Source organism: Lissotriton helveticus, chromosome 2_1 (genome assembly GCF_964261635.1).
Source record: "Lissotriton helveticus chromosome 2_1, aLisHel1.1, whole genome shotgun sequence".
Lineage (NCBI taxonomy): Eukaryota > Metazoa > Chordata > Amphibia > Caudata > Salamandridae > Lissotriton > Lissotriton helveticus.
Genome location: NC_136059.1, coordinates 2,121,734,648 through 2,121,754,768, shown reverse-complemented (window position 1 = coordinate 2,121,754,768; position 20,121 = coordinate 2,121,734,648). Strand labels below are relative to the sequence as shown.

The 20,121-nt window shown below is 42.7% G+C and overlaps 1 long non-coding RNA gene across 1 annotated transcript in view; it reads right to left on the bottom strand.

Moving 5' to 3' along the window:
• LOC144820025 (uncharacterized) overlaps positions 1-20,121 on the bottom strand; it is a 115,988-nt gene that overhangs the window by 18,756 nt on the left and 77,111 nt on the right. Inside the window, exon 2 of the long non-coding RNA XR_013607677.1 lies at positions 18,345-18,539. This is a non-coding gene — a long non-coding RNA (uncharacterized LOC144820025). The remainder of the gene's footprint in view (positions 1-18,344; positions 18,540-20,121) is intronic.

Genomic DNA, 20,121 nt, shown 5'->3' with positions numbered 1-20,121 from the left:
GCAGACTCCGCTGGCAGAGCTAAGTTACCCGCCCAGGGTTACAAAGCAGTTCAGCAAAGTGGCAGTCCCTCCAGAAGCACATCAGTCCTTCTTTCTGGCAGAATGTCTTCAATTCCAAGAGTGTCCTGAGTTGGTGGTGTCAGAGACCCAAAATTTATTCCCAGTTGGCCCTTTGAAGTGGGGGAGACTTCAAAGAGGTGCCTTTGAAGAGCACAGTCCCTTTCTTTCCTATCCTAGTTTCAGACTTACTACTGGAGAAATGCAACCCTTTGGGTGGGGACAGGACACAGCCCTTTCAGGTGTAAGTGTCAGGTCCTCCCTCCCATCCTGCCCAGGATGGCCCATCAGTATGAGGACGGCCCATCAGTCACACAGAGTGTGTGGCTGTCTAGAGGGAATGCGCTAAGCCATCTGTCTCCCACCCCAGACGTGCACTTAGAGACAGGCAGAAGGCACCAAATGGTTACAGTAAGAAAATGCCAGCTTTCTAAAAGTAGCATTTTCAGAATTGCTATTGTAGTGTAGTTCCTATATTCCCAATAGGCTCTGCGCATTGGAATAATATATCCTATAGATTTGATGTAGGACTTAGGTCTACTAGGTCTCTATCGAATATACTAGACTTAATTGTGAGTGCCAGCTAGCTCAGAGGTCACTAGAAACTTTCTCGAATAAACAAGAAGGGATTAGTTTCTGACAACCGCATAAACATGACACCTTAGTTTCCCCAAGATAAACCGTATCTTCAGAGTCGTGGAAACAATAGATAGATATTTTACTCAGTCAATCGTGCATGCTTCGTTTAATCAGAGGTGCAGAGGAATAGAGAGATGGGTGTTTTCAATAAAAGTATTTATTGAACAGTCTTCTTTGTCATGCAGAAGAAATGAGCTACAATCGTAATACTGGCTGTAAAGTATAATGCATACAGCAAGAAGAGTATTATAAAATAATACTGTAAAAGCATGGCATGGTTTCTAAGCCATAAAATACATACATAAATAAATAAATACTAAAAAGTACTCAACTGGTGCTTCTAAAATACGCCTACCCCGATGTACCTAACCTAAGTCTAGTACGAGGGAAGAAGTAAGTGAGGTGTAGCATAAATTTGGTATTCTTTGCCAAGAATCTATCCAAGACTTCTCTTAGGGTCTAATCAGCTTCGTACCTTGGTTTTTAGAATGAAAGAGGTCTGGTATCTCTCTGTCTCAGGACTCGATTTCCCAACACACTGGAGCTGGATTTCTCAGCAAGAGAAAAGACAGCGTCTCTCTCAGTGCGTCAGCTGGAGGGTCAGCTTTCTTCGGCACTTGCTGTAGTGAGCTGTGTCGGGCAAGTAGATAGTTGAGCTGCTCCAAACCACCGTGTGTTTGCTAGGGCAAGTGTGGGCATATTTATACCTTGAAGGCGCCGAGTTTGACATAAAGTTGGACATAAAAACTTCATCAAAGAATCGCAGTTCTTTGAAAACTCCATGAGTTGCTGCACAATCAATATTCAAGCAAGGGGAAGTCCCTAACTGCTGAAGCCGAGTTTTCCAAGAAATCGTTGTGGCTTTTCGGAACTAGTGGAAGTATCCATGCCTGTATTTGGACTGCATGGGCTATGTCTAAATATGGTTATGATTTCTATGCCTATATAAGGACAATGTGATTTATACCTATATAAGGGCATGATTCGCAAAAATTACACTAGGGCCCTAAAATGCTATACAACACCCACTCCACTTTATTATGTTCACCATTACTAAATTAAAGCACTAAAACATATCTAAAGCAAGTGTTTACAATCCCACACAAAAATACAAAAAATGCATTTGAAATGGTTGCACACAAAAATGAGTATTTGTACTGTACGCATTTGAGAGCAATGATTTCATTGTAAGCATATAGTATGATATTGGCAATCTAACTGAATGAATCATGAAAATTTCATTTACGAAATTGCTCTTAAATACAGAAGAAAAAAGGTCGAGACTATCCCATAGCAGAATATATAAACTGGTTTGGTTTGTGGATAAGGTCTATATTATTTCTAGGAAGTATTCAAAGAATTCTTGTTTTCTAAGAATAGTTCTACTTTAAGCAGATTACTTTGTGCCAAACTAAAATTTTGGAAAAAAGTCAAATCAAATCGTAGAAAAATAGAGTTCCAAAGTTAGAAGTTTTTTTTTTTCTGTTTTGAAAAACAAAGGTCGAATTCAAAGTAGATAGAACGCTGTGTGCTAATTTCGAAAGTTATTCTCAGTGTAGGGAGAAATCATTAAATCTTCTAAGCTGGCAAAGAAATCGTCTACCACAGTAGGTGAAAGTTGAACCACTTCATTAAGTAGATCAATCGTACACAGAGGAGAAGCATCGCCGTCAGCGTCAGTCGCATTAGCAATGTTCTCAGTAGATGGTACCTGTGTGCCTGTTGGTCCACGTATCTCACCCTCTGCTAGAATTGCTGGTGAGACCTCAATGAATGCCGTCATCAGGATTGGTAGCCGTTGGGGACAACACAATGCATGAGCCGTTACCGAACCAAGCAAAGCGTCAACATCCGTTGGCAGTGGTGATGGAAGTGTCAGACAAACATCCAAAACGCATTCCTCTCCACAAAGCAGGCATCGTAGAACAGGTAAGATGCAATCTTGCCAGATTGGTCTGAATGACAGGAACCACGTGGTATTCAGATCTCTCAAACTAGCCAAGCCAAGAATCTGTATTATGCGCTCACGATACTGCATTGCCAGAAGAGTGTTCTCCATGGTAATCTGGGTATCACTGGTGACTGGACTTGCCATATCGGAGCAGAAGGAACAGGAATAGTATCCTTGCTACGAGTCCCAAAATGAGAGGCAGGTCGCAGAATACAGAGTGCAATAAGTTTGGAAAAAGTCATAGGACTGCTTCAAAGGGTGCTAACAGTCCCGAAAAAATCATCTTAAATACATGTACAATACCATTGGTGTCAGACATGTTTAAGATACGACCTAACATTTCTGTGGAATGTATGGGGCAGTTTGTTGATAATAGGGCATGTATCTCCGCAGAGGACCTTGCAACTTGCAGATCATACGTCTTTCTGGATGAGGTAAGTGGCACAGTTTTTTGTAAAAGAATGGCTTTCATTCTGCTTAAAGTATCAATTAGTATAGAAGAGATGTTCAGTGAAGGCCAAAGCGGCAACTCCCCGTCTGTCTTAGTTTTAGGAAACAATACTTGCATACAACAAGTGCCCCTGGCTGCCACACTAACGAGATAGGCTATTCCTGGCATCATTCCACAACAGCTGTGATCATTCAACATTATGTAGCTCCCATTGGAAAGCTGCCTAAAAATTGGATCTATCACTGCTGCCGGAGAACCTTGCAGGTGGCAGGATAAGTTGGTTGAAGAACCATCGCAAGCTCCATGCAAATTAATACCCTGACATAAACGTGTACCGCTCAGTGTGCTTTTGTAATTTTTACCACTAAGAAATATCTCCTTTTCCCCACTCCAGCAATTTGTGTGTGTATGGTAAATCCCAGGTCGACTTTATGTATTCTTTACCCAACCTTATATACAGGCCTGCTGGTATGTGTTTCAAGCAATACTGAAACTGGAAAATCATCACTGGCAACGTGATGGTGCCATGTATTATCCATTCTACAGCGGGTTTCTCAGAAACGGTTAATGGTAATCTTTCCAGTTTTTCTATGCTCAGCACCGTATAGTCTGCTCCCCTCTGTGCCAAAGAGATTTGTTTATCTGTAAGGTTAAATCCAGTAAACAATGGCGTGGTGTTGATTAGACGCCAAGGGACATAGCCTGAAAGAAAGGTTTTGTAACGTTCAGCCTAGCAGCATTATTGAACGCAATTGAGACCGTCCATGTTGTAACATGAGCAAGTCCTGTTCCATTATGTCTATGGCAGAGGATACAATGCTGTCCGAAGAATACATTCTGGATGACAGAGTCGTTAACCCATTGTGAACTACAGAGAGAGCTTTCTCTAAATGAATACAATCAATTTCTTGTATTCGTTCTGCAGTTTCCATTTGCATGATTTTCCATGCTTCATTATAAGCAGCATATATACCGGCGTATATGAAACGTTTATGACGTCGTTTACGAGGTCCTTGTAAGAAGTCTCTCAAATCAATGCCATCTTTAAGTAAAGTTAAGTGTTGTTTTATATCTGGTAGTGCAGATTTTTGTAGCCACTCAAGGCACAGTTTCTCTACACTGTATGTTGTTATTATCCCTGGATGTTGTCCCTGGACATTTCTTGGATCTGGCCTAGTTACTGTAAACCCTTGTGTCTTGTTCAGGAGTCTATCTTGACAGTTATTCGTGTCTGTAGGCCAGTTTAACCATTTTTTCCAATCAGGATTAGTTCTGTTTTGTTGTAAAATATATTTCACATCTACCTCCTCATCTGTAGTTCCATTACTATCAGGTGTGGGTTTAGGTATGGACGGTTTGTTTAAGTCTTTTATCTTATCCAGGCCAAGACAAGATGTCTGTTGAACAGTGTCATTTAAAAACTTTATTTGTTCTGGGATGGTGCAGGCTCTGAATAAGGCTTCTAAACCTTGCACCTGCCAGTCTTGTGTGCCCCAGACAGTTTTTGTCTCAATATTGTCTTTCCAAAAGTCAAAACTTAATGTGGACAATTGAGCATAAAAGGCCGCAGAATAAATTTGCTTAGTATTAATCAACATACTTTTCATTCCTGTCTTATTAATATTTTTAAAGTAAAATGTTTCTGGATTTGTGACATTAAAACCTGAGATGTATGGAAATATTTCGTAGAATGTTTTTGAGCTACCCTCTTGTGGCGTTGGACAATGTTCCCATTGATTATAAGTAAAAACATTTCTAGGGTTTGCAGATTTGTGCAAATAATGATGACCATAATGATTAAAACAATACATTTGTTCATAATCTGATAAACCTTCTAAGTATTCATGTTTTGTAAATTTTGCTGACACTTCTAAGTCTGCCATCATGTTATTAACCCCTTCACTGCGGGGGTTATTCCTCCGCTGTGCTGGGGGGGGGAGGGGGCGCGCACAGCGCCCACATGCTCATGACGAGCTGAGCTCGTCATGAGCTACGGCGCTCCGGTGCTCATGACGAGCTCAGCTCGTCACAGGTGCATTACCTCCCGTGGAACGCTCAGCACAGGAGGGGAATTCTCCCCGCACCTGAGCGTTCCACGGCTCATGAGCACCGAGCGCCGTGGCTCATGACGAGTTCAGCTCGTCATGAGCCTCGATGAGGTTAACAGTCTCAAAGTCCCAATCATCAGAAAATGTGCTGGGTGAAAAAAAGTCACTCAAGGAAACCTTAAATTGGTGTGGAATCTTCAACAGCTCTACAGGACCATAAATGTCATAATCAGTTCTGTCCCATGCTATACCACCAGGTAGAGGAACAGCTATGATGTTCACTGATGACAGGTCTCTTTGTTCACGATGAGATGATTTGCGTGGCTTCAGGAGCAAGTTGATGTTCTTACTTGCTGTGTCCATTTTACTATATTTTCTATCTATCAGCTTTCCCAAACAAAACAAGAATGAGCCAAAGTAGGAGAAAAAGTACACCTAACACAATCCAAAATTCAACCCATGGTAAAACCAGATATGTATTTGCAAGCTGGTGAAAAAGTTCTTTTACTTGTTCCTTGAAAGTTTTATTTGCTGGTGTCATTTCAGCTTCACTGGGATCCTCAGAAAACATATCAAAGTTGATGAAATAGCCAGAGGCAGTTCTGTCAATTGTTGGTATTGCAGCAGTATTACTTGAAATCACTGGAGCTACTTGATCCCTTGTCATATTAGTATAGTCAGATGCTATATCATTGATACAGGAGTGTCTTGATGAACTGTTATTTGGGTCTCAAGATGGCTTTGTTACATAGTCCTTCCTTTCGCACTGCAGATTCTTCAAAGGTGATGAGTCTCTCAGTTTGAACCTCTTGGATAGTAGCAAGATTTGGTCGTCTGCTACGTCTTTGGAGTCCACTGGGCCTACTACTTATTATCGGCCACATGATGTGGTTTTACCAGATCAATGGACACGAGTCGGTTCTCCTTTCTTCCAGCAAGAGGCGGCAATAACGCTATTCTTGATCCGTGAATTGCTAGCACAGGTACTGGTTTTCCGTAAGAAGGCCCAAATTCCTTCTTATCCGCGATCATTTCTCGTACTAGATCCCCAACCTTTGGAATCCAGACAGGTCTTGCTGGGACAGGTGGTTTTTCTTCAGTGGTCGTTGGCTTCTGTAATGTGTTGCTTAGACTTCGTCTTGTTTCATTTAAGTCCTGCAAAACAGCCAAACGGTCTTTGATATCAAAGGTTTTTTTTTCTACCATTGAAGTATGACGATCATTCTAGTACCAAAAAGGATTTCATATGGAGTGATTCCACCCAGAGAATTTCTTGGCAGATTATTTAAACTACGTTGGACACTTATAAGATGTTTGACCCACCCGTCACCCAAGCCTAATACCCTAGCTGTTATAGATTGCTTTATGTCCTGTTTTTTTCTTTCCACTACAGAATTTCCCTTAGCATGGATTGGACTTTAGTACTGCAATGCAACGCCCAGATTGGCCATGGCCTCCTTGTAAGCTCGAGAGCTAAACGCAGGACCCTGGTCATAATGTAGCGTGCCGATTACGTATGTGCCGATAAAGACTCGCAATTCTTTTATAACAGTTCGGGCGTCAGCCGAGCACTGAAGCCATATCCAAATGAATCTTGAGCATGAATCCACTACGACCATGATATATTTATAGTTACCATCCCTTTGTAAGGGACCACAGTGGTCCAGGTAAACACATGCTAATGGTTTATCTGAAATTAGAAGCGGCATGTGCAGGGCGTTTCGCTGTTGAACATTTCTGGCAGATTTCACATTCCAAAACATAGTTTCGGGTCTGTTTCCTCATGCGCGGCCACCAGTATCTTTGCTTTAATAATGACACTGTGGCGGAAACACCTTCATGTACTACTAAGATTAGTCCTAATCTATGTTCCATGTTTGGAATTACTCAATCCCCCACTCCAGGGATTCGTGCAAAAGGAACATTATTTGCATCAGTTATATATGAGTACTCGAGTCGAAAGCCTTTTGGAAGTGTTTTACCACTGTCTTTCATTGAAGCAGTGACAGCTTGCATTGTATCGCTGTCTATTTTTGTTTTTGAACGAGTGATTGCAGCTACGGAAGCCGTTTGAACAGCTGCCTTCGCAGCTTCATCAGCCAATGAATTCCCTGCAACGTGAACGCCATCACGCTGATGACTCAGTGTATGAATCATGTGAGTCTTTTGTAGTTCTTTCTGTATAGAACTACTTGCCCCCAAAGCAACTTATGCTTGATTGTGCCCCCTTTTGCATCTTTGAAACCGTTTTGAACCCAGTTCTGCAAGTATTCATTGTAGGATTGGACGCAGTAATACGAATCGCACACTATGAGTGTGGGGAAATTGCGATCGGTATTTTCAAGCGCCATCTTGAAAGCCTGTAGTTCAGCTCGCTGAGCTGTACAATCTCCTAGAGGTTGAGTTTTTGTGACCATAGGTCGGAATTTACCATCGCGCCAGCGACTTTAACAATCGCACATGCAGCACTATAAGCTTGTTTACCCCCAATTGCGGGCAGTGCTGATCCGTCTGTATAAATTATACATCCGTAATGTTCTAGAGGCAGAATCTCAATGGGCAGAGAACATTTTTGTTCATATTGTAGAAATTGTTGAGTTTTCAAGTAAGGGTCAAAAATTTATTCAACGTCTGATGCAGCAAGAGAATTAACCCAGGAAGCAACTCAAGACCTGGCTGTTCGAGCAGTAGCAGACCCCCCTCCCCTATGCACCTTGAGACCCTCTGAGTGAGTAGCGCGCTATATAAATTTCGTGATTGATTGATTGATTGAACCCACTGTATCCACCTCGGATGTAAAGCTTTTGCATTCGGAATGCTCGCTTTTGTCACTGCCTCTAAGGCAGGTACAGGCATAACGACCATTATGCGTTTTCCCTGTGCAAGGGCTCTCTCTTTTGCTACTGCAGTTTGAACCGCTGCCAGAATTGTTTCTGTTGAAGTGAATTTAATTTCAGCTTGTGTGTACAAGTGGGATTTATAAGCTAATGTTACTTTTTCACCTTCATTAAAGGTTAAGTACGTGAATCCGCATCTTCCTGGGATGATTCGGATTACAAGGTTGCGTATGTTTACGCATGTCTGTAAATGAGTTGTTGCTAACATGTCTGTTTGCACTGAACGCAACATTTCTGTGTGTTTTGAGTCCAATTAGTTGATTTGAAATCAGGTTTTATTAGTTTGTAGAGAGGCTTAACCCTTTCTGCGTAATTTAGAATGTACGTTTTTTTGAAATTCAGGAAGCCTAGAATTGACTGTAAGTTTTTCAGCGTTTTTGGAGGTTGGAGCAGCGCACACTTTTCTAAAAAGTTTGCTGCCAGGCTTTTGCCTTCACTTGATAGTTTGTATCCTAAGAATAGGACGCTGAGATGGGAAATTCTTGATTTTTTAAAGTTGAATTTGTACCCTTCAGATGTGAAACTAAGTAATATGGTATTCACTCTATTCAAGTGCCTATCCAAGTCATCGTCTGTAAGATAGATGTCATCGACATACGATAATGCCTAATCATCATACGTGTGTAGTAACTCTGTTACTCTGGCTGAAAATAACCCTGGACTATTCTTGAATCCCTGGGGGAGATGACAGAAGTGACGCTGTGTCCCCATAATTGAAAAAGCGGTCAAGTACCTGCTTTCAGGTGCAATGTTTTGACAGAAGAAACCGTTAGAAATATCTAACGTGGTTTTATATTTTTTGTGCACGATGTTATTCATCAGTGCTGCACTGTGTGCATTTTGTACTGCAAAGGTTTTGCAACAAACTGAATCTTAAATACCGATTATTACCGAATTTTACCGAATCGGTAATAAGAAATTAGTATTTGGGATGTAGGAAAAAATTCGGTAATATTTACGGAATCGGTAAAATTCGGTAGAGAAATACCGAATCCCCAACACCGATCGGTAAAAACCTAATCGGTAATATCGAATCTGTAAAATCCGATTCGGTAAATACCGAATCGGCATTTCAAAAAAAGAAATAATTAAGGAATCAGCCAATCCGGTGCAACCACCCCACCTTCCAACCAGGAAGTGGCCACACCCATGCAGGTGCACTCAATCTGAAGTTGCTGGAGAGGCTGGGAGAGCAGAGCAGAGCCCTTGAGACACTGGGATACTTACTCCAGGAAAACAGCACGAAGTCAAGCAAGGACACTGAAAGGGAAGGAGCAGAGAGAAAGAGGAAGGTGACATTCAGCACCATAGAGCTGCAGGTCCTTATGGATGAGATAGTGAAAGAACACCACAAGTTGTTTGGCAAACAGTCCCTGCAGGTGGCAGAATCTGCCAAAAGGAAGATTTGGCTGGCTATACAAACCAAGGTGAATGCCATTGGAGTGACCCCAAGAGACATCAACGACCTCAAGAAGAGGTGGTACGACCTCAGGAGCGTGACAAGGAGAAAAATGGCTGCGCTCCAGAAACAAGCGAGGCAGATAGGAGGAGGGAGGAACAGGGCACATGCCCTGACTGAGCTTGAGGAGCTGGTGGAGTCCACCATAGAGCCAGACAGCATCTGTGGGATTGGGGATGCAGACAGCTCAGCCCGAGCTGCCACCAAATAAGGTAAGAAGCATGCACAGCAATCACCCCCACCCCTTCCCTATCCCCTTCCCCAATGTGGTAGTGTGAACCCCACTCCAGTACAGGTTTTAGTATACACAAGCAATGCATTATGGGAGATGTAGTCAATGAAACACCTACCATGTCAGACAACACACCAAACAACAAGGCATGCAACACACATCAGTGATGAGCAAGCTGAGGCAATAGCTATAGTGTTTCAGAGTTGAGAATTTATTTGGATTAGCAGGGTTGTAGGACCACATAGTAAATGTATGATTTTCTGTCCACAGGCGAGACATCTCTCAGGCATCCCAAGGACAAGGAAGGTAGTGCACCCCGGAGGAAGGCACACAGGAGGCGAGTAACAGTGCAGGGCACACCACACAAACAACAGCGGCATCACCAACACTGCAAGCCTCGCCATACCTGCCAGTGTCACCACAGCTGCTGGCCTCCCCACACCTGCCAGCGTCACCACAGCTGCTGGCCTCCCCACAGCTGCTGGCCTCACCACTACTCCTGTCCTCACCTCAACTGGGAGCGTCACCGGCTGCAACAACACCTGCAGTGCAAAGAACCAGAAGGCATGTTGTGGGCACACTCTGGGAAATGGAGTCTTCCGCAGAAGACACGGTGGGAGGGGGGGGTGACACATCAACCGTGGCAGTTGAGGACAGCAATGCTCATCAGCAGCCCACCGCCGAGGGTGCCCACACAGGTGCCAGATGCCGCAGGGACAATGACAGCAGTCCAAACCAACATGGCGAGGGTCCTGGTGTCTTCTGCGGCCTGGAGGCAAGTATGGTAAAGGTACAGCGCATGCAGGGGAAAGCCATCCAGTCGGTCCAACGACAGATGAAGCACCTAAATGAAAATGTAAAAAACATTGATAAGGGCATCAGCTCAATGGCGGAGGTAATGAGAGTGATGGCTGCAGGCATGCGGGAGATGTCCCAGTCAGTGCTGCTGCTGTGCAGCAAGCTGGACGAAGAAAGGGCAACAAGGCGCAGGGAGAGATAGAGGTCTGAACACACAAGGGCAGTGAACCGACTAGTTACTGCCACTTCCCTGCTCTGCAGGCGCTGCGTCAACATGCAGGAGGGACTGGCACACTGCAGCAGTGAAGTCTCCAGGGGCCTTGTGAGGGTGACAAGTGCAGTTAAGGTGCTGCTGACTGCTCAGTCGGCAAATACTGGTGCTCTGGATGTGGGGGAGAGCGAGGAGACCGCCAGTAGGAGCAGCATGACCCCCCCCTGTTACTGACACCCGGAGGAGCAGCAGGCAGCATGGGGCTGCCACTGCCCACACAGCCAGTGAGGACAGCCAGCCAATGGCATCCAGCACCGGTTGGCGTGCCCGCAGACACTGATGCTGCCCACACTCCCTGAACTGGAATGGGTGAAGTAACCCAGGACTTCCCTAATGGATGGCAACAATTGGACTGGAACATTTGGGCCTTTGTGACCTGGCGTAGTGCCAAGATATTACAACTACATCGTGTACATACAACAACTGGCTGTGTCTCCTTACTTACTTAGAAATAGTTGCGTGTGATCTTTGTCTCCCATCTGTTGCTGGCGCCACTCCTGCTGTGTTGGGCTCAGGGTGTGAAAATTCATCATCATCATCATCCTCAATATCTGTTAATTCCACTGCTGTTCCTTTCCTATTGGCAAGGTTGTGCAGCATTGCGCAAGTTGCAATGATTTTACAGCAGATGAGGGGTGAGTACTGACGTGCGCCTCCGCTGTGTGGAGGCAGCGGAACCTGCTTTTTAACAGCCCAAAGGTGTGCTCCACAACATCGCGTGTAGATTTGTGTGCCACGCTCTATCATCTCTCACTCTGGGTTGATGGGTTCAGGTAGGGAGTGAGGGTGAATGAGCGGACAGCATATGCGCTATCGCCTATGTGGAAAAGAGAGACCCATTAATCACATGCACAACAACACCTACATCTGCAGTATCTATCGGGGTGTGTCACAGTCTTTTACCTAGCAGGTATCCTTCTCCGAATTTCCCCGCTGCCAGGCATGTGTAGATCCCACTGTTCTGGAAGATGTAGGAGTTGTGGGTGCTTCCAGGGAATTTGGCCACGATATCTGTGATTATGTTGGCAGCATTACAGATTACCTGCACATTTATGGAGTGGGTGGACTTTCTGTTCCAGTAGATGTACTCAGTGGCTGCAGGTGGGCAGATTGGGATGTGTGTGCCATCAATATAGCCCATGACATGTGGGAACTGTGCCATTTGGTAAAAGTCAGTCTTGGTCTTCAGCAGTTCCACATGTGTGTCAGGGAAGCTGATGTAATGATGCATTCTCTGCATCATGGCCTCCAGGAACTTCCTAAAGAAACGGGACTGCCAGCTCTGGGACACCCCACCTACCGCAGCTATCACCCCCTGGTAACTGGCAGATGCAAGTAGGTGTAGGCTACAGAGCACCTGCACATGTGGTGGTATGGCATGCGCCCTTGGTGTTGGGTGCTCCAGGAGTGGGTGCAGATCCCTTATCAAGTCCAGGATGGTGTGGGGGTGTAGCCTGTACCTTTCATGGATCTCTGCCTCAGAAGAGTGTGATCCACTGTCTGTAGACTTGCTCCTCCCGTCTCCAGATACTCACTCCTGCTGCCTGTAGCCGTAGCTGCCTTGCTATCACATAGAAAGCCGCCATACTGATCACACTGTTGCATTTTGGGGCCTGTTTTATGACTTCACCTGGTTACCACCTGCTTTCAATCCATGGTAATTACAGACTCTTAAATACAGAATTTCATGGATTTCTTAATTAACGGTTTTTGCTATATCTCTTTTATCGTTTTTAGCGTTTCTTATTTTCCGAATCGGTATTATCCGATTCGGTATTTATGAATCGGTAGATTCCGATTAGATGATGAGGAATCGGTATTTACCAATTATTTTTTCCCGAATCGTTCCCTACATCGCGCATGCCTATTTACAGGTCGGTAACAGTGAAATTTACCGAATTTCTCCATTACCTAAGGGTATTTGACTACCTACATATGGCCCTAAATGTCTGTAGTCCAAAACTAGACGATATGTATTGTCTGGTTTGGAGCCAGGAAACAAAGGATTGTTCATGGACGAGGTGCATGTTTCAATCACACCTTGGTATTCAAGTTCACCTAAGACCTCCCTGACCTGTTTTTTAGCTTCTTGCTTAACTGGATACTGCCTCTGAGCAGTTGGTTGATTTTTTAACTGGATCTTATGGTGAGGAGAATCCTCATCCCATCCCACACGATTTTTATATAATGCTGGAGCCTGGGCTACAGCCCATTTTCTGGCATAGGTGTATTTTTTATGAACAGGAATATGATTTGAGAAGGCTGGCATAATGATTTCTTCGCCATGTGGGCACTCCCTGACAAATTCAGGTGGCCAGTCTTGTTCAGCCAAAAGAATGTCATAACCCTTGGAGAGTTTCTCCCAAAAGATTGCTCTTATTTTTTAGTTATGTCCCCCTCTATCCTGAGCGTTACTTCATATAACCTATGGGGTTCACTAACCCTGGTATCGGCAGTTTCAACTTGAATGTATTCATTCAAGCCCACTGTCTCCAGATGATCCTTCAGGATCTTGAGAACTATGGCAAAATCTGCTGCTCTGTCCAGCACTGTCTGAGCCCACTCCCCATTCTTGAGTTGTGTTCCCAAGATCCTCGGCATGTCTGATTTTTAGACCTGCTACCTTCTTTTTTGGTGAATTGACTTTTCTTTTTTTTTGGAACGTGTTGATCGTCTTTGGACTTCACGCGTTCTTCCTTGTGTTCTGATCGTCCTCTTCTTTCCGATTTCTGTGAGGAATTCTGAAAAGTACGAGAGGACCGTGTATCAATCAGGTTTTCTCAAATTATCCCTGTTTCTGAGGTTATACCTATTTTCAGAGGGCTCCTTTTGAGGAGACCTACCTCTAGACTGAGAACGCTGCTCTTTAGTTGGGGTTTTTTCTGGTTTCCCACCTAAACTATCTCTTCCTAGTTCTTCATAGGATTTTTCTATTATTCTGGCCAGTTCATACGGTTGCTCAGTTACATCAAGTTCTTTACATTTTTTGGGGGATCGCCACGGATGCTGCTTCACCTTTAATATTAGCTAATATTATAGCTGAGACCTGTTTGAAATCCTTCAGTAACTTCATACCGAGATTTAAAGCAGGCTCTGTCCCGTATTCATTTTGAATCTGTTTCAGGACGTCTGGTATTACCGCCGTAGATGGAACACTATGTGTTTATGTGTAGATTGCAGCAAAGACTGTACTCCAAGTGTTATAGTCCTCCAGGTGTGGTGCGATCCCCATTGGTAAACAGATTGTTAGAATTCTGTGTTTCTCATGAGGTGTACTATCGGGAAATACTGCCTCAATTTGAGTAATTTTTTGAGCTAACCAGAATGGAATTTGTTCCCTTTTTGCGGGTAATTTACCAATGACCGATTGTATAGTCTGTGGTGTAATTTTGTTTGGGTTCCCATGATGAGGGGTGTGCTGTGGAATCCTTATAGCAGGTTGGACTGTTAGAGTCCGCATGACATATTGAACCAATTGTCTATGTATTTTAATTAATTGTTTTAGCTGAGCTAATAGTTCTACATCTGTCGTTCTTTCAATGTCAGGATATGGGGTATAGCTGGTTAGTACCGGCCATATTGTTCCTGATCTACCTAGTGGAACAAGTCTGGTAATGTGATTTTTATGTTGTAGGGTGCCTTTAAACCAGAGCGCATGCTCTTGGTATGTTAATGAAATTTCAATATCCTCAAAAGGAGTGTATTCCGCTGTAGGTTCCTCTATCTTGTAGAAGTGGAACACATGTGTTCTTGGATTTGCTTCAGGGCAGATAACCCATGAATAGAATACCTCTGTCTGCGGATATTCGTGTACCTCTATGACAAAAATTACCCTACCACCTCTTGATGATAGGTCATTTTGTATAAGCTTTATAGCCATGGTTTTCATACGTTTTCCGGGATGATTATAGCATCCGCATCGGTTTCTTGGAAACCTGTAAAGTTTAAACCTAGTTGGTTTGCATTTACTGAATCTCCACCATTTTCTTTGTCACTCATTTTGTTGACTGAAAGTTTACAGAGCAAGTTTCAAGGGAACAAAGATAAGGTGTACAATATTTTGGAACACTGTATCCTTCAACGTTGAACAAACCAAAAACTAATAAATAGGATTATCGTCCAACTCAGTAATGGCGGATATTTTATCCTTTAAACCACTCCAGACATCTATTGAGTGAAAAGCACGACTGAGTTACTCTAGTATCTAGCGTTAAATTAGTGCCTTACCAAACGGTGGGCGCCATGTTGTGTAGTTCCTACATTCCCAATAGGCTCTGCGCATTGGAATATTATATACTATAGATTTGACGTAGGACTTAGGTCTACTAGGTCTCTATCGAATATATTAGACCTAATTGTGAGTGCCAGCTAGCTCAGAGGTTACTAGAAACTTTCTCGAATAAACAAGAAGGGATTAGTGTCTGACAGCCGCATAAACATGACAACATTGTTTCCTCAAGATAAAACGTATCTTCAGAGTTGTGGAAACAATAGATAGATATTTTACTTAGTCAATCGTGCATACTTCGTTTCATCAGAGGTGCGGAGAAATAGAGAGACGGGCGTTTTCAATAAAAGTATTTATTGAACAGACTTCTTTCTCATGCAGAAGAAATTAATTGCTACAATCGTAACACTGGCTGTAAAGTATAATGCATACTGCAAGAAGAGTATTATAAAATAATACTGTAAAAGCATGATATGGTTTCTAAGCCATAAAATACATACATAAATAAATAAATACTAAAAAGTACTCAACTGGTGCTTCTAAAATACGCCTACCCTGATGAACCTTACCTAAGTCTAGTACGAGGGAAGAAGTAAGTGAGGTGTAGCATAAATTTAGTATTCTTTGCCAAGAATCTATCCAAGATTTCTCTTAGGGTCTAATCTTGGTTTTTAGAATGAAGGAGGTCTGGTATCTCTCTGTCTCAGTATTCGATTTCCCAACACCCCGCAAGGGGAGCTTGGAAACACTGGAGCTGGATTTCTCGGCAAGACAAAGGACACCGTCTCTCTCAGTGAGTCAGCTGGAGGGTCGGCTTCCTTCGGCACTTGCTGTAGCGAGCTGTGTCGGGCAAGTAGATAGTCGAGCTGCTCCAAACCACTGTGTGTTTGCTAGGGCAAGTGTGGGCATTTTTATACCTTGAAGGTGCCGAGTTTGACGTAAAGTTGGACATAATAACATCATCAAAGAATCGCAGTTCTTTGAAAACTCCATGAGTTCTTGGACAAATCAATATTCAAGCAAGGGGAAGTCCCTAACTGCTAAAGCAGAGTTTTCCAAGAAATCGTTGTGGCTTTTCGGAACTAGTGGACGTATCCATGCCTGTATTTGGACTGCATGGGCTATGTCTAATTATGGTTATGATTTCTATGCCTATATAAGGACAAGGTGATATATACCTATATAAGGGCATGAATCGGGAAAATTACACTATGGTCCTAAAATGCTATACAACACTATTTAAAATCAAACTTCAGTATAAGTTGGATTTTTTAAAATTGTGATTGCAGAGACACACATTTGGGGGGTTGTATCTTTTCCCAATTGGAAATTTCACTTATAGAATTTAATAAGGCAATCCCAATGGTATTTTATGGGAAAGGTAGGCCTTAATGTAGTGAAAAATTACTTTAAAGAACATGTCCTACATTTAAATACACTACACACTGTCCTTGAACGGGCTGGCTTAGGCCTGGCAAGGTGGGAAACTTGCCAGTTTGAGATGGCAGTTTCAAACTGGACACACAGGCTCTGCAGTGGTTGGCCTGAGACATGTTTCGGCAGCTACTTAATTGGGTGGTATAATCAGTGCTGCAGGCACACTAGTAGCACTTAATTTACATGCCCTGGGCACATTTAGTGCACTTTACTAAATAATAATAATAATAATAAAACCATTTCTAAAGCGCCTGGTTACACTCAACAACAGTGTGTCCCCGCGCTATGATTGCTGTCAACCCCCTAAGTAGTTGTTACCACCAGGCCTAGAGAATTGTCAAAGTCTAACAGAAGATTAAGTACGTGGGAAAAGATGGGTTTTAAGTTTAAGGCGAAATCTTGCTTCAGATGGCTCCATGCGAAGTTCAATTTGAAGCTCATTCCAGTATTTACCCGCCAAGTACCTGAATGAGCAGCCTCCCATTCTGGCCTTTCGGATGCGAGGTACCGTGAACAGCATAGTACCCAGTGACCTAAAATTGCGTCTAGGACAGTGAATGATTAATAGCTTATGTAAATACACTGGGCCTTTCCCTTGGGCAATGCGATGCGCAATGCACAGCACTTTAAACCTTATACTTCCTTAATAGGAAGCCAGTGAAGTGTTGATAGGGCTTGTTTCCCTGAAGCTCTGCGAGGCAAATTCAGCACCAGACGTGCAGCAGCGTTCTGAACCCGCTGCAGCTGATGAAGCACCTTCTTACTTAGGCCTTAGGGACTCATAAGTGAAAGAAATATGCTAATCATGGATAAACTAATGGTACTATGTTTAAGTAAAGAGCACATGGACTTTAGCACTGGTTATCAGTGGTAAAGTGCCCACATTCCTAAGGGCACCAAAACCAAGGTCAGAAAAAGAGGAGGAGGAAGGCAAAAAGACTGAGGTGACCCTGTGGAAAGGACTATTTCTAATACCCTAAATCTGATGGAGGAATGGATGAAAAGAAAGAGAATAAAACTCAGTAGCTGCAAAAACTGAAGTTACAGTCCAAAGTCCAAAACACCTTATTCCATTCTACTCTCCTCGATCTATGCGGCCACTTCACTGAATTCATGCACGTAATCTAGAACATGGATAGTTGTCTAGATAGCAGCTTGCTCACCATGTTTATGTTCCCCAAGTTCAACAAAAATGCAAAAAGTTGTGATCTTCCAGGGAGGAAAAGTACTCCCTTTTACATTTATCAGACTGAACAATTTTAGTGCATTCCACTGTAACACTCCTGAATATCACTGCAGTGCATTACAATTTGTGCACGGTTCCAATTGTGGTCTGATTGCAGGTGTGAAGGGAGCCTATCTTTTCATTCCTCTGATTTCTCCACGACAAAATTAAATCATCTTGTGGAAGGAAAGAAAAACAGTTAACTTCATTGGCAAACATTAGTTATGAGCTAAACAGATTAAAAGATTACATTCAGGGATTTTTATATCATCTCCACATGTCTATCCAATAAGCCTCTCAACATCTCTTCTATCTTGAGGGGAAAACAATCCCTTTGTTCCCAAACACTTTGTTCCCTTTGTTCATAGCAGAGGTTGCGCTTTCTCCTACATTTCCACGAAGACATGCAACAACCTGCCGCTTCACCTATGAACATCACACTCCCTGATGTAATTCAGCAAAGAACTCAAGACCTGACTCTTCAACTGAGACCAGCACCACTTCAGCACCTGGAGACCCTCAGGGTGAGGAGCAGAGCTTTACAAAAATATGATTGATTGATAACTGACGCCTGCAAACCTTAGATTTTTCATTGTTCCTGTCACCAGATAATCTAACCAAAGATATAGCAGGTCTGCTGTTGATACTCACAAAGTTTGGAAGCAATTTCTGCTGGCTATAGCATCCATGATATATGAAGGCGACTTGGTTGTTTGCTCCAGCTCATGCTCTTTGTTCTCTGGAAGCCATTCGATCCTCTGTTGTGCACAGTGTTCCCCATGATCTTAATTTTTCTTGCTCTCAGTGGCAGATACTTCAAAAATACATGTTATATTTTTAAATGTCCTGTAAATGAAAAATAAAATAATTAAGATGGTGACCTATATTTGCATGATGCGTGTAGCTGGAAAATGGCTTCAATGTCATGAGTGTCGTTAATCAAAAGTCAGACTTGGAAAATTCAATATAGAATGCCCCTTGAATTTCTTAAGATTTCCTCTTGGTGTTCCCTTCACAACCACCATCATAATGGCTACCAAGTCCTGCAAAATCTCTGGGGCAGTGGTACAGCCCATATCTTTGATGGGTAGCAGGTGAGCTACGGAGAACTTGGCCCTCTCCTTGCCTCCCCTCACATTTTTATTAAAGGCACCATGCATGAAGCGGAAGATAATTGATGCAATGATTACATAAAATACACACAACTAACTAAAAATAATTAAAACAATCTATATATTATCAATGAGATCAATGATAAGAATAAACCTATATGTGACAGACGTATAAATGATCAAAAAAGTAAAAAAGAAAATGCAATTCAACATGCGTTGCACTTTTAGTAAACGATAATCTCATCGAAACATTCTGTGCACTCTCAAAAAATCCTGCTTTTTCTGTTAAAAGTGGTCTGTTTCCCCTCTCTCCTTCACATTCTGTATGTGAAGTAATTTCTAGCTGTTGGTGCAGTAATCCATGGAACAATTTATATAAAACTGGCATATACATAGCAATAAACTTTCAACACATGAACATAGTTAAAGCAATGAATTGATAATCTCAAATATAGAAAAACGTTTCACTAGTCTACAACTTTATAAAAGATGTATAGGAGACGTATTCTTCCCTTGTAAGACTTATGGAGGCTATCATTAGACACACAAAAACCATCAACAGTTACACAGAAACCTGAAGGCCAATAACTGTATATTCTAATCCCAGTGCTTGATTTGTAAAAATTGTAAACATTTGTTTAAAAAACATAAGTGGAAGGGCCTGCGTCAGAAGGGCACTGCTGCTAGCACCACCCATTGTCCCGGCCAGTGTTGTTAATGACAATACTAACCAATCTACTAGTTGTGCACTCCTACAAGTGTGAGAATTCAGGCTACGCCAGCCCACGAAACTTGAACAGCAGTTATTAGGTATTAGTTTACAGTATATTGAATTAGTAAACAACAGTTGTTGTGCTCATCTCTAAATTAGAGAAAGAGCGCCCTTATGTGGCAGATTGTCATAAGTGCCAGTGTTAACAATTAAGTGCTGGTACCAGCACCAGAAACAACCAGCTCAAATTAAGCACTGCCAATAAAAGATCAATTTAGCTGTCATATCGTAAGTGATAAAGGTTCCGCACCTACCAAACCCATTCTTGTGTCTCTGCATCCAAATAACCAGACATTTACATAATTTTTTGTCAAATGCTGATGATCATAACAATATCCACAGGCATGGAAAGGTTACTGAGAAGTTTACAATACAATAATTTGACAAACAAATTTGCATTTGCAAATGTGCAAGAAGTCATGAAGACAATGGGCCAGATCCTGGAGGTGGTCACGCCACAGTCACAGTCTGCAGTATAGTACGGATAGAAGGTCAGTGGTTTTGTCTGCACTCCAGGCACTAACTGTATGCAGTGCAAAGTGGC